This window comes from Vipera berus (genome assembly GCF_964194415.1).
Source record: "Vipera berus genome assembly, chromosome: 3".
In the NCBI taxonomy this organism is placed as follows: domain Eukaryota; kingdom Metazoa; phylum Chordata; class Lepidosauria; order Squamata; family Viperidae; genus Vipera; species Vipera berus.
This window is the reverse complement of record NC_138204.1, coordinates 19,980,221-19,995,107: the sequence shown is the minus strand read 5'-3', so window position 1 is coordinate 19,995,107 and position 14,887 is coordinate 19,980,221. Positions and strand designations below refer to the sequence as shown.

The window sequence follows — 14,887 nt, the reverse complement described above, 5'->3', positions numbered from 1 at the left end:
CTAGCCATTTCTATAACGACAAATGAATCTAATCAGTAAAACCCAAAATCCCCCCTTTTTTTTGGTCATCAAATTTTTGACACCTTGGTAAGCATTGATGGTACTCGAATATTCTCATGTCCTAAATGTGGTACAATCTGTGAAAAGGTTGAAAAACCCTGATCTAGAGAGATGCAAGGTCTTCACTTCCATCTACAATATTTTTGCCATAATCCTTCCTTCTAACTTATTTTAAAGACATCAACGTTATTCTGTGAAAACCTCTTATAATGAAATGAGATTTTTTTAAAAGGAAAAGAACAGAGGTATATAGAACTGCCATTTACAAATATGACAGAAATCAAGCTGAGGAACATTTCAACTGTGTTTCCAAATAGTTGCAATCACATCAGGGTTAACCTGGCAACTTTTCTAAAAATAACTTCACTCAAGCACAATCAACATTCCAAGCTTGAAGCATCTGGATTATTTTCAACAGTCACTTCCAAGTATTAGTTCACAAAAACAGATTTTTAAATTTGTTCAGTTATTACAGAAATTCTTATTTTCTTCATATATGGGGGAATGACAACTTAGAGGCATTAGGGGCTCCAAGATTTTTTTAAATAAGCACCAGACCCCCAGAAATTCAGCAGCAAATCACCAAATCATACTATGCAAAATCAAATTAAACTGCATCTATCCATCTATCATCACAATGTCACTGTATTATAGTCCCGAGTCTAGCAACTGTAGTTCTCAACCAATGAAAATGAATTAATTTCATAAAGCACACGCCCAAATCCTTATATCATGTGATGAGCTTCCTTTTCCCTGAGGTCTAATTACAGAATCAGCATTTGTGCCCAGTTTGAAACTTGCAGAAATAGATTTTCACTTGCTCAATAGACTACCCCTTTATCAACCAACTTGATGGAAAGTTTGGTGGCCATTTCTGCTAAGTGACAGAATAACACAAAGTGGTAGAATAACACATATATAGGGATCTGCAAAATTCTCCATGTGTGACTACTCCATGTTTCAGATGATATCTGAATTAAAACATTCATTATGGACATTTTAATCCATATAGGGAATGAAACGGGTGTATTGTTCTGCATATAGACTAAAATGTAGCTTTTCTGGGCAGAAGTAATTTGGTGTAAGCATTAAGAGCAGAAAAAAAGAAGCATTGGTAGCAACCATGGAGAAGGGGAGAAAAAAAATATTGGGAAGGTTAGGTAGTCTTTTGATGAGATATTCTATGCTGGAAAGCTGAATCCTTATTGCTGAGACAATTATAATAATATTTAGGCACAAAGGCCAGTATACTGACAGCAGCTGAAGGAAAGTGAGAAGAGGAATGGGAAGATGTCAGGAAGACTGGCAAAATACTAGGAACTGCTGAAGGGAGAGGGGGTGAAGTGTGCCAGCTCGGCCAACTACTCAAGTAAGGGCATTCTGGGATCTCTCTGGATTTTGTTTTGGCTGAAACCAAAATGGACTGGAATTTATTTCTCCAGAACTATTAATCCAAAATAGTTCAGCAGAGTTTCCAAAGGATAATGTTTTCTCCAAGTTTAAAACAAAACATATCTTCTGATTGTTGCACACTCCTACACAGCTGGATAGTGCCTGAAAACTAAAAATTGGACTAATGGTGCAGACTTAAAATATATCTAGGCCATGTAATTGTCTCCAGGTAATTAAATGACGTATCTTTTAATGAAGGGGACCAATTTACAGAAATTGTATTGTATTGCACTTGCATCAGAAGCACTGACGCGCTTCCAGGTTGAAAAGATTGGCTGGTGAAATCCACCATTGCCTGGGGCAGCCAGATGGGGACTCCTTTCCCGTCCCTGCCAGGACCTAGAGGTAGAGCAAAGAATGAGAGCTCACCATGATAGTACAGGGGTCCTGAATGTGGGCTTGCTAACCCCCAGAGCAGGTCCTAATTATGCAAGCCACTGTGCTCCTTTGCATGTCTTTGTAGACCACAGCACATAACTTCCAACACAATTACGATTTATTGTTTTTACATAACTAAAAATTCCAGAAATATTAACCACTTGAGCATTACAAGTCTTTTAATTATTTGAGGCACAGAGCATAGATAGATATCTCAGATTAGTGGTGCTTCAGAATTTTAGATTTACGGAGTAATATACAAATCCCCCCCCAAATTCATAACAATGTTGATTATTTGAGATTGAGGAGAAAATGCATTACTTCTGAGCAAAGCAAAGTGTTAAATAAAAAGACACTTAGGCTAAAGTTTTCTTATACTTAATTTTAAATAATTGTTGCATCAAATAGGAACCACAGTAGAAACAGATAATTGGAAAACAAGTAGTCCATACTGACAAAATGGGGGGAAATATAAAAGTTCATCTATATTTGATGATTTAATATGTTTTGAACATTTACTATGGTATTAAAAGGTAAGCTGTCAATCCTCTACCCTATAGTATAAATGCATCCATTATTGCCCTGCAATTTAGGCAAAACAGTAAAGTACAACTTCTAATTTCTCAATATGTAAAATTTTTGATAGGTTGTCATCAAACAGTGAATTTCTGCTCACTTTCAACATACCAGCAAGTCTTCAAATCCCACACTATGAAGTATACCTGTATAACCATGAAATTCTATGGATTAATAGCATATTGCCTCTAGTTATTTTAGGAAAACACCCAATTGGAAGAGGTTATTCAAGAATTACAAGTAAAAATACATGAATAATAGATAAGGATGAAGACAATCATTCAACCACCACATGTCTATCCCACACTATAGAGGAGGTCTGCAAAGAATCAATAGGTAATGCAAGGAGATTAGAGGTGGAAAAAACAAGGTTCAATCATTCAATTCTATCTCCCCTCTTCTAATTCCCCATTCAAGTTGAAAAAAATTGACCGCATAAGCATCAATGAGCAGAAACAAAAGAAAGGCACTAGCCTGTGCAAATGGCCCCAGTATACATACAAGGGCATCCAGAATGTTATATAGGCAGATGCTTTCCTTTTAATAATATAATAGAGACAATAGAGACAAGACTGATCATTAAAATTTTTCTGGCTTATAAGAATTCCTTAAAAGACTTATGTCAATATATTATCCCACTTTAATTACCGTATTTTTTGGACCATAAGATGCACCTGACCATAAGACGCACCCAGTTTTTAGAGCAGGAAAACAAGAAAAATATTCTGAACCAAATAGTACTGGTATACTAAAATATTTAGGGTTAGGGTTAGGGAAAAGGGATCCTATTGTATTATTGTTGTTGCTATTATTTTTTTAAAAAAAAATAAAGCACAGAAGGAAGAGGAGTGGGCTTCACAAAAAGGGACTAGAAATGCCAGGGGCACACACACACACACAAAAAGGGGAGGGGGCGACAGACAGTCTGGGTCTGTCCAGCCTTTTATTCTCCTGCTGCAAAACCTCCCAACAATACCTTTGTCCGAAACGCCTCTCGCCTCTTTCGAAAGCAACTGGGGAGGCGGACAGGCGCTGCAGGCTCAAGGGGGGGAAACAGGTGGCAGGGCTCTGCTTGCACGGCCAGGGACTTCCGAGACGATCTGCATTAAAGCCACCCGCGGGAGTGGGGGGGGTCTGATTGGTGCGATGTCTGCCTCCCCCCCTCTCCTTCCCTCCCCACTGCCGCGGTCGCCCCCTTTTTCCTTGAAATGGACAGCGTCTCCGGGTTTGCCAACGCAGCCTGCGCCGCAAGCCGCGGCTGTTGCATGGGAGGCGAGGGCAGTAGCCACGGAAGAGCAGTTTTGCAGAGGAGTTAGAAGAGCGTAGCGGCTGCCCACACCCTGTTCTTGCCAACCAGACAGGAGGAAGAAAAAAAAGGGGGGGTGGGCTGGGTCACCCTTGCCTTTGCTGGGGTACCACACCTTCGGACCATAAGACGCACTCTCATTTCCCCCCCCACTTTTGCGGGGAAAAAGTGTGTCTTATGGTCCGAAAAATACGGTAATCCTAGAGTAGCACATTTATTTAATATTATTTAGAAGTTATAAGAAAGGTAAAGTATTGATATACTGCACTGTGCACCAAGAAAGAGCAAATAATTAAGATTTGGCTAACTCATATTTTAAATAGGACACATACTCTGATAATTTGAAAAAAAAAGATAGTTGGTATGGCAAGCCAACTCAAAAACAATTCTCATCAGCTTACAAACAAGACACTCATCAATAACACTTATTAAAAACAAACTCTCAGTCAACCATCTAGCCCAATACCAATGAGAATGGTGAAGTCTTCACACCTTTACAACAGACCAACAGGGCTGGGATATTCAAATCTGGGGTGGGGGAGGGACAAGGAGTTCCACAATACAGGTGCAACAACACATAACACATGCTTCCCAGGTCCCATAATGGATTCAGCAAATGCTTTAACTATAGTGACTCATAAAATATGCCAAAGTAATATATACATTTTGTAAAAATACAATCTACATAAAGATTTAAAGTTAAAGGCAAGATGTACAAATATATTAATTTTAGGATTCCCTTATTGTATTTTACGCTTTTTCCCTATAAAGGAATACAGTTAGAACAATTAACCAGTGGAACAACCTGCCTCCAGAAGTGGTAAATGCTCCAACACTGGAAGTTTTTAAGAAGAGACTGGCCAGCCACTTGTCTGAAATGGTATAGGGTTTCCTGCCTGAGCAGAGGGTTGGACTAGATGACCTCCAAGGTCCCTTCCAACTTCTTCTTCTTCTTCTTCTTCTTCTTCTTCTTCTTCTTCTTCTTATTATTATTATTATTATTATTATTATTATTATTATTATTATTATTATTATTATTATTATTATTATTATTATTATTATATACATTGCTTATCTTGACTATGCCAAGCTTTTCATGCATTAGTTCCTCCACAGAACTGTTTATTTCTACATAAAGAATTGTATCAACAGCATTGTAAAGCAAAACTTCATGATGTAGATCATCCCTAGGGCAAAAGATGAAAAAGCATTGCTTTGGTCATATCTCTCTTCCTCCTACAGCCCAAAACTTGAGTAAAACCTTATTTGGCTCTGGGAAATCCTCCAGGAAAATGTTGAAAGCAATGATAGGGGAAGAAAAAGCAACACTCTACACTCCTCTTTCATAGAAGTTTACAACCTAAAAGCAAATAAAAATGAACACAAAGAAAACAGATAACATTACTTTACAATCTTCATTACACAAACTTAGTTAGAAACACAAAAAACTATCTTACATTGAGTCAAATCAATAGTCCATTTGACAAAGAATTGCTGAAAATCTTGGCTTTTCCAATCCTACCTATAAAAGCATTATGTATGCAAAGCATCCAGCAGGCAAGAGATTGTTTTAGGACCATCTTCCACTGCCTGTTCAGCTACTGTATAATGTCTAAGGCAGTACAACTTTCCCAAATTGAGCTAATTCTCTGCCTACATACAGCAAGTCTCTCTGTGAGGTGTATCAGGTAGAGTACAACGGATGATGTCAAAACCATGAGTATAGTAGGACCTTTAATGTGATTAAAAATATTAAACATCTTTATTTATACAGTCCAATTTACAATGCACCATTTTTTTTAAAAAAATGTGAAAGTAAACAAATAGATAAGTATTCCAGAGCACTTTTCATATATTGTAACTCAATTATACTCCAGGAGATGACTAGATAAGCAAAAATCCCTTTATAACTATTCAAAATATTATATTTTGATAATTCTTTTTTTTCACTAGCAAGGCCACAACAAAAATATATCAGATAAAATAGATTCAGATTAACTTGGAAGTTCCATGAAAAGTGATTCACAGAACTGCAAACAGATGAATCCACAGTTGCTCACAGACAGTGCTCAGGCAAGATACATTATTAAAAAGTAAACCAAGAGAAATACAGATTGACCTGGATTTCATAAACAACAATGTAAAAGAAACTCAAATCCTAATGATACATATTCATGCTGTTTCCTTCACAGCAATATTCAAATGGTGTGCCATGCTTTAGCTATTTTTGGTTGTTTTCTATACATTATACAAATTCAATTTCCTTTTAAAAAAAAGTCACCCAACTTTCATACATAAATCTGCATAGGAGGCTATTTCAAAAAATCAGCCCAGTCTCAAATATGAGTATCGTACACTACATTTAGAAGATAAACATGTTGTCTAAAATTGCAATTATTTTTAAATTCATTAATTCTGTTCTGCAACAATTAAATATTTGATCATCAGGAAAAAACCTGAAACTAGAAATGGCAGTTATTCGTGCCACAATGTTATCATGTACACTTTTTCCACTCCCAATATTTAATCAGAAAACAAACATCAATAATAATCCAGTTGAGTTCAATTTCAGGTGTAAGCTTCAAGAACTTAGCCTGAGGAGTGAAACAATAATTTGCATATTTACTTATATATAAAATTATTTAGAACGTAAACTAGGATATTTTGGAGCAAAAGTAGCAGTATTCCTAAATAAGCTTTTACTGAAAATTACTTCAAGAGTCAATGCTTTTAGACCTTATCTACTGATAAAAGATTACACATTTTGAACTATGAATAAATGTTTATCAGTTTGATCATGTTTGTAATTTGGTCACTATCATTCACTGTATGTCCCAGAATTACTAAGTGGTATCTCATTAACAGCTCAGGCAATATTCTTTGAGGCAGATTAAACGCACTGGTTTTTAGATTTATTTTAAGAAATTATAGTTTGAATACTTTAATTTCTAAAACTTGGAAGTTTTCATTAATGATGAAGAAATCTATTAAAAAGAGTAGCAAAACAGAAACAAAGGTTTGTTCTCACTAAGGGCTGAACAGATGTGCACTTAAATAAACCTCCTCACCCTTGTTCAGGTAATACATATATTAATATTTGGGGGGGCAGGTTCACCTAAAGTTGGATGCAATTGCTGATGGATCACACTGTCATCAAAAGTGCTCCCTATTTCATAGGAAGTTTGTAGAAAATATTAAGATAAAACCCATATTCTTTTAATATAAGTTCTTGAATTTGTTCTGGAGCCCAGCAAACTGATCTTTCTTCCTGACTCACATATTCTTCACTCATGGCAAGTTCTGGAATTTTCCACTAGCAGTTAAAATGCCATCTAGTGGACATGTAGCCAACATCTTAAAAGAAAAGAAATTAACCATTTCCTTATAGTTACACAAATGTGACTTTTAATGCAGCATTCAAGCTTGCAAAATTTATAAAAACACAATTTACTCAATGATAAAAACATGGAAAATGTTAACTTTTGAAAGTGTAATTAAGTTTTGGATTAATAGAATATAATTTTCATTCATATAAGCAACATTTTTTCTCTACATATACATGTGTGTGTGTATGTGTGTGTGTGCAAGCAATCAGAAAGTGCCACTATGAAGACTAATACCTATCAACCATGATTGTAGATATATTGATCCCAAACAGATACATCCCACAAATAACTATAACTTTTAGATCAACTCCACTGTAGGAAATGTATAGATGAGCCTATAAAATGTTTCTGACAACTGCAAATAAAGTTCACCCTATTCTTTTGAGTTATCTTAAGAGACAAGTCATTTTCACACTTACTCTTCCAACTTTCTTATGAAGATACTAATGGAAGTTTATGTTATGATTTGCTTATTATGTAGCTTACTATAATGCACGGATCCAAACTTAGTATTATATGAAAATCTAGCCAACAAAATGGCATACATATATGTATGATGAAAGCCACTGATTTGTTGGTTTGGGCAATTGTCACGACAGTTATTTACATGGAATGATCTGAGCATTTACGAGATGTAACAAATCAATACTTGTTTTATAATAGTTCTTTAAACTGTCAACCTGGAAAGCCATTGAAGAGCAGAACATTAATCTCAAAAAATAAGAAACTTGTGGCACAAACCATAAGCATTCTGGCAAACATCCTAAAATTGTTATGTGAACAGGAAAAAAGACATTCCTAATCACTTTTATCTCTAATAAAGTTTGTATAGAATTGTAATGCAAAGAATAATTGGATGTATTTATATAACATGCTGAATTAAAACCATGGTTTGCAAACTAAAGTATCTTAGACATGTTAAACAAAATCCAAGTAAACCAAACTGAACGTTCAACTTTTTTTGTGATAATCCCCTTACTGCAGTTGTAAATATATGCTTAATTCTGCTATGCAAATAATTTAAAAAAATATCTTTGATTGGGCTGTACCCCAAATAGTCATGCTGCAGTTCTTCTATTCACAGTAATTTTCATTGTATACATTTAAAAATAATAAAAACAAATATATTGAAGATCAATTTGCCCATTATAGTCATTCTCTCATTGAGAATGTTGATACTGTATTTTTTTAAAATATAGTTTATGTATGTATATTCATGTTTTATAGCCACTAGAATGAAGCTTTTCAAAACAAAACTATCCTAATGCTCTCTTGCATGGGATTAAGGAAATAAAAATATTGTAATCTAACACACTCAGCTATACAAATTGTATTAGAAATTATCTAATGAAATATAGTAGCAATCTTAAGGCACCTCAAGATTCAATATAATTAGAGCTAAAGCTTGATGGAGAGAAAGACATTCAACCAGAAAAGATGCACATTCTTCAAATATAACTTTCTGCAATCAAAATTGTTGGACAACTTGGACACTATGATTTATAAAGAAGTATGTTTTGTAAGAGCAAAAATCAACAGTGAAGTTGAACCTCTCTCCAGCAAATATTTCCCATTTTTATTAAGTCAGTTTCCCTATCAGTTCACAAATAGAATTGCTGTTTACTATTCCAGTGAGAAATAATCCTCAAAGTTTAAGCAATTTTCTGAACATTGTGAAAGTTGTGGTTTGATCCATCTTTGTTTATGAGAATAACAGTGAGTAGGAATCAAGCTCATAGGGCATTTCTACTGCAATTACATCCAAAGGAACAATCATCATAAACCTTATCTCTAATAATGAGCAGACAATGGCATGCTCTCAACTTAAGCAATTTTCTATTAAGCATCCAGAAGAGCACACAGGCTGAGTGACCAGATCAGACAAAACATTTTTTTTCATGTTTATGTTCTGTGATGACAACAGTAAAGAAACTTTAGATTAGTGCTTAAACAGTTTAAACAGTTAAAATGAAGAGATACAAGACCATTAAACTGATTCTATAGACACATAAACTGATGAGTTTTAGTACTGTCATTTCTCACATACAATGTAGAAGTAGATCTCCAAGCATGTTATTTTCTGTATGCAGATAAATACCAATACATTCAACAATACTAATGAATGCAGCCATACAGATTCTTTGATTTTTGTTCAACTCTTTGGAATCAAGGGATGTACTATATACAAAATTATATTGCTGCGTTCACACAAAAAATGGCACCCACTTTAATGTGATGGGCATAAAACAGGTTCAAACAACAGTCAAGTCCCCATATGTTGAGCTATAACCATCAACATTCATTTTAGCCAGTCACGAGTATGAATCCAGTTATTTAATACATTTTGCTGCAGACTGGCATATTAATATAAATAGGACGTAAGGACATATTTTAAAATGAGAATCAATCTTCAACTGAGCACATAACATCTAAATCTCCTGAAGAAAAATAAAGATTGTAATCAATGTATTTAAACCTCAAAAACTGATTCATCAAAGTTTACCCTACCATTAATAAAACTGGGAGAGCAGCTACACTAATTGCTTTCAACATCACATTGTTTTCATACATTAAGTGGGAATAAACCATGTTGTATTAAACCCTGAATCCTACAATATGTTTAAATTCTCTTAAACATTTGTAACGCCATACAAGTAGTATATATAAAGAAACATTTCAATCAGCTATACAAATAGTCCTCGACTTACAGTTCATTTACTGATCGTTCCAAATTAAAATGGCACTGAAAAAAGTGACTTGACTATTTTTCCCAATTACGATCATTGCAGCATCCCCGTGATCACACAATCGAAATTCAGACACTTGGCAACTGACTCATATTTATAATTGCATGTTCCAGGGTCATGTGATCATGTTTTGCAACCTTCTCACAAGCAAAGTGAATGGGAAAGCCAGATTCATTTAACAATGTTACTAACTTAGGAACTGCAGTGATTCACTTAACAACTGTGGCAAGAAAAGTCATAAAATGGGGTAAAATTCACTTAAGATTCACCTAGCAACAAAAATGTTTGGCTCAATTGTGGTCCTAAGTAGAGGACTACCTGTAATGTACTTGTTTTGAAAAATGAACCAAATGCTTACAATGAGTGCACCACTTGATGCACATAGCATTTATTTTGGCTTTTTGTTCACCAAGCCAGAAAATCACTAATACAAAACAGGAGAACTAGACAGGAGAGATATTTTCAACTCCTGATACTGTCCTGCTTCCCACAAACTCCAGCTATGATGCCCTTGTATCATGGTAGACTGGATAACTATTTATACAGCTCAACTATAATATTTGCTACTATTTCCATTTCCATCTTTCTAAGTTAATTGCAGCATAATTTGGTGCTTTACTTAAACTTGATGTAGAGTCTGAAATTCTAACATGAATACATCTCTGATTACTACTACCAGTGACAATTTTTCAGAAGTTAGCTTGGCTTAACTAAGCTGATTCATTGCTGGTTGATCATGCTCATTAGACTTTTCTTGAAGAGGAACATTTTTAGTGGTAGTGTAATGCTTAAACCAAGAACTCTTCCTTTCTTCCCCTAACAAACCAGAGTTGGAAAGCAAAAACAAGTCATTGCTATCAACTCTGACTTCTGAAGATGGGAACAATCACAATTATTAGTGCAGTCATCTTGCTAAACAATTCATAGAAGGAATTTCCAAGGTTTCTTTTTAATCACTTTGTTTTGGCTGCACTGTAGTCAGAATGATGGAGCAGTGGCATACCAGCACACATTAAATTTTGTTCCCAAACACTGGTTCAGCATGACAATGGAATGTGTTTAGTCTATCTACACTGAAATGTGAAAAGTAAAGTATATCGGGCTACTTGTCCATCTAGCTGATGTCCTTTCCAACATGCAGGGCATTCCAGGCAGAGATACTTCAAGAACTGGTACAGGAAATCCTTCAATTGAAGCTAAGAATTGAACATGCCACCTTCCAAATGCAAAGCATGTACCGGTGATCAGTTCTGATTTCTCTTCGTTCATGGGATGATAAGACTCTATTATCACTGAGGTAACAAAAACTTACTTCAACTCATATAAATATACTACAAGTTTTTTCTGTTCCAAATATTTCTCTGAGAAATATATTCTATGTTCCTATCCCAATTATTACAAAGCTTCATTCCTGGAATAAGAACTCTGTTAGACAATTTCTCCTTTGCAATGTCTTTGTTAGTCTGTAATATTTGTTTTTAACAATCTTCATTATAGCATATGTTGAAAACTCCAGATTCCTTTACTACTTTCTTGACATAATGATTTGGACACTGTTTGCTGAAACAGATGTATACTTGCAAAACCTTATTTACTCAAAATACAGACGTATGTTGTAGTACAAATACTTTACTAGCTGGACAGGCATCTCTCACACATAACTAATACAGCAATATCTTTCAGTTGATTTGGTCTCACATAGATTTTCAACATTGTATTTTTTTTAAAAAAAAAAAACTTAAATATAGTACAACTCTGTAAACTTCCATATTTATAGCTGGATTCAAGATATATGCCTGAATCAATGGCCTGATTCATACATTTTGCTAAGCTACACAGCTTACCTTCTTCTAAGATAGGCTGTGGCCTGAACAGGCCTGTTTAAACTTTTGTGCACAAACTAGATTACTATCTGTTCTATAAAGCATGGCTAAATATGGTTTATAGAACCATTTTATAAGGCACTCTACAATCTCCCTCAAAATGACATAAACTAGCGATACTCAAAAAGGCAACATGAACCTTTGAAGCCAAGGCTATTTGATTTCTTTAAGATACTCTGGTCATTGCTTCATGATAAGTTGCTGATTGGTTGGAATGCAACTATTTGTATTTCCTACAAAACCATTATTTTTGGTTGTTTTTTTAAAAAAATGAGTAATAACTCTCCACATTTCTCAATTATCATTTTAGCAATTAAATGACTATAGTCATGTACTTAAATGACCACTTCTGTTCAGATGGAGGAAGTGATGGTTGAGCTCCTGAAGGAAGAAATTGAATTTGAGTTTTATAAGAATTGCTTCCATATGAACTGATATGTAACACGAGGCATTGTTTCCATTTTACCATTTTCTCTACTAAATACTGACACTTAAGAAAATAAAATTGTGTCACAAAATGAACTTAATTTTTTTTTCTTATTTTCTATAAATACAAGTCTGTCAGATAGTAATCACAAAAAGGCCAGTAACCAACTACTAAGCTATCCAGTTATCCAAGCAGCATGTAGCTGTCAACAAAACCAGTGTCTATTGAAAAGCACTATGATAGAAACCCTTAATTATCTCTATTGTCATGATGAGACTCAACCATTCAAGTTATATGTTTATCTCCAGTAACACATTTTAAGTGCAGTCCTTTCCTCATCATGGTTTACAAAAGAGTCAAGCACTCTGTGCATTCTTCCACTTGAATGCCTCTGATTTAGGAAACCCAGTATAGCTCCATTTTCTAAACTAGTATCAAATAGCTTTAATGAAACACTGAAGATCAGCCTCACTGAATTTCAGCAAAATCTTCAGACAGGTAATGAGAGTCAAGGATGACACAGATTTTAGGTACCACATCAGATGACACCTTTGGTCATGAGTTTCCAAGAGAGGGCCAGATTTTTTTAAATCATTGCTCTTGCTCACTAAACCTTTTGCCTATGCAGCTGTCAGCTCGTAAGAGCAACTCGGCCTGCAGCGATAGGCCCATTTTCCCAGGCCTATAGAAGGCGCTGTGTAGCAACTCCTATCTCTGGATCTGGGGCCCCTCCCCCCCCTCTGCAGCAGCCTTACCCAATGTTGAGAATGCGCCCCCTACTGACTCGCTACACTCATTTCTTCATTCCACCGACTTGGCTGCGGTGCATTTTGGGTGGGGGCTGGTATTTTTGCCTTTCGATGGTCATAAACCCAAGCAACCGCAGTTTTAACGTGAAGCCACACGCTCATTAGGTATAGGTCTATGCAAAACTGAACTGAGCTGCAGAAAAGAAAAAGAAAAAAAAAGACAACACACAAAGCCATAACAGAATAGACAAGACATCCTAGGAGGAAAAAAAAAACCTTTTTCCCCCGCGATTGAGCAGAAGCAATCCTCTTTTTTTCCTCTTCTTTGTTTGAGAAATAGGTTAAATACAACTACTGCCAGGAATGGATGCAGCAAAGAGTTGCAGAGGTGTAGAAGGGTGCCAGCTTCTCTCGGAGACCTGGATACTCTGACTGAGTCACGAATCCCGCCTTTTCCAACACCACCCGATACCTCTAGCTATGGAAGGGGGGGGGCGTACAGGAGGAGACTGCTCTCCATTGATTGTACCGCAGCCTGGTCCACATTTCCAGCGCCAACTCTGCAGTCATAACGGGGCTTTCCTCCCTCGCTGACACCCTCCCTTCCTTCCCCCACCCGCGCCGCACATGCTGGGGAGAGGAAAAAAAAGAGGGAGCCTCAAGCATGTCGAAGAGGATGGCAGCATTCGCAATTCGGTCTCTTTCCCCCCCCTCCACCACCACCTCCAACGATTCCCTCCTTCCACGACGCAGACCGTGCAATCACAGCCACACTCGAGGGCGCAACATCGATGTGCCACCTCCGTGCAAGGAACGGAAGGAGGGAGAAAACCGAGATGCAACGGAGGCACAGGCGGCATTTAGCCGGAACGCGGTCAGAGAAGCTTTTCTTTTTATATATATATATATATACATATATATTAAAAAAAATGGGCCCGGGGGGAGGGGTGGAGGAAAGGGAGGCAAGAAAACCGGCACGGAGACCGCCTCTGGCGCCGGGAGAGCCGGCCTCGCAAGCCAGGAGGGAAGGACGGGAGAGATGTTATTTTAACACCGTTTCCGAAGAGGGTACAGGAGAAGCCACCGGGCCCGGCAGCGCGGGAGAAACAGGAAAAAGACGGCGGTGGCGGCAACGAGGAGAGGGAGGGAGGAAGGAACGAAAAGGGTTGCGCCGGGCTCCCGCGCGCCTTCAGGCACCTACCTAACTGGATTTCGCGCTACCTCCTCCTCCTCCTCAGCGGCGGGCGCTCCCTCCCCCGTCGGCGGCGGCGCTGCTGGCTTGCAGCTCCCGGCTGGCGGCAGGGCTTGGGCGGGCGCGGGGAGCGGAGCCGGCGGTGCGGGGGAGACAAAGGGGCCTGGATGGCGGGAGGGTGGGGGCAGGTTGCGAGGGGCAAGGCGGGGGCTCGGCCTGCGCTGGGACGGAGGGGGCCGCGGCGGCTCCGCGGGGCTCAGCTACCGGGGCGAGAGGTGTCGAGCGCCGGGCCGCGGGGAAGGGGAGGGGGGGGCTCCCTAGGCGCCCTGCAGACAATACAGCCGGGTCCCTCCTGCCCAGAACCTGCCCTGGCCAAGATGGCGGCCGAGAAAGAGCGGAAGTGACGCGAGGTTCTCATTAGCATATGGGACTCATTGTCCGGCTGGAGAGGAGGGGGACGAGCCCCCCGGAGTGGAGGGGGAAAAAGGGGTGACTGAACCCCAAGAATGAAACTTGATTTCCCGTCATCCCTCCTCCTCTTATCCTGTCCTGACAGGAAGCGGGATCTTTAAAAAGGAGATGGAGGGGAGCGGGTTACATAACCCCGTTGGAATGGGGGATTCTCGCGAGAAGGGGAACCGGCGGCGGGATCTTCTCCGGCTCCGCTAGGAGGCGCCGCGCCCTGCGGATGGGGCCGGAGAGAAGAGCGCGGAGCGGTTATCCCTCCGCCG

The 14,887-nt window shown here is 38.2% G+C and overlaps 1 protein-coding gene across 3 annotated transcripts in view; it reads right to left on the bottom strand.

Moving 5' to 3' along the window:
• The window catches only part of ADNP (activity dependent neuroprotector homeobox), a 52,073-nt gene extending 37,211 nt beyond the window's left edge, over window positions 1-14,862 (bottom strand). For 2 of the 3 annotated variants that reach the window (XM_081323898.1, XM_081323897.1), the window contains exon 1: window positions 14,166-14,862. The gene's annotated coding sequence lies outside the window, so the exon portion shown is untranslated. Of the gene's footprint in view, window positions 1-12,970; window positions 14,146-14,165 lie in introns of those variants that run through there. The other variant, XM_081323899.1, reaches the window with a different exon arrangement.
• Between the last annotated feature and the right edge of the window lie 25 nt (window positions 14,863-14,887).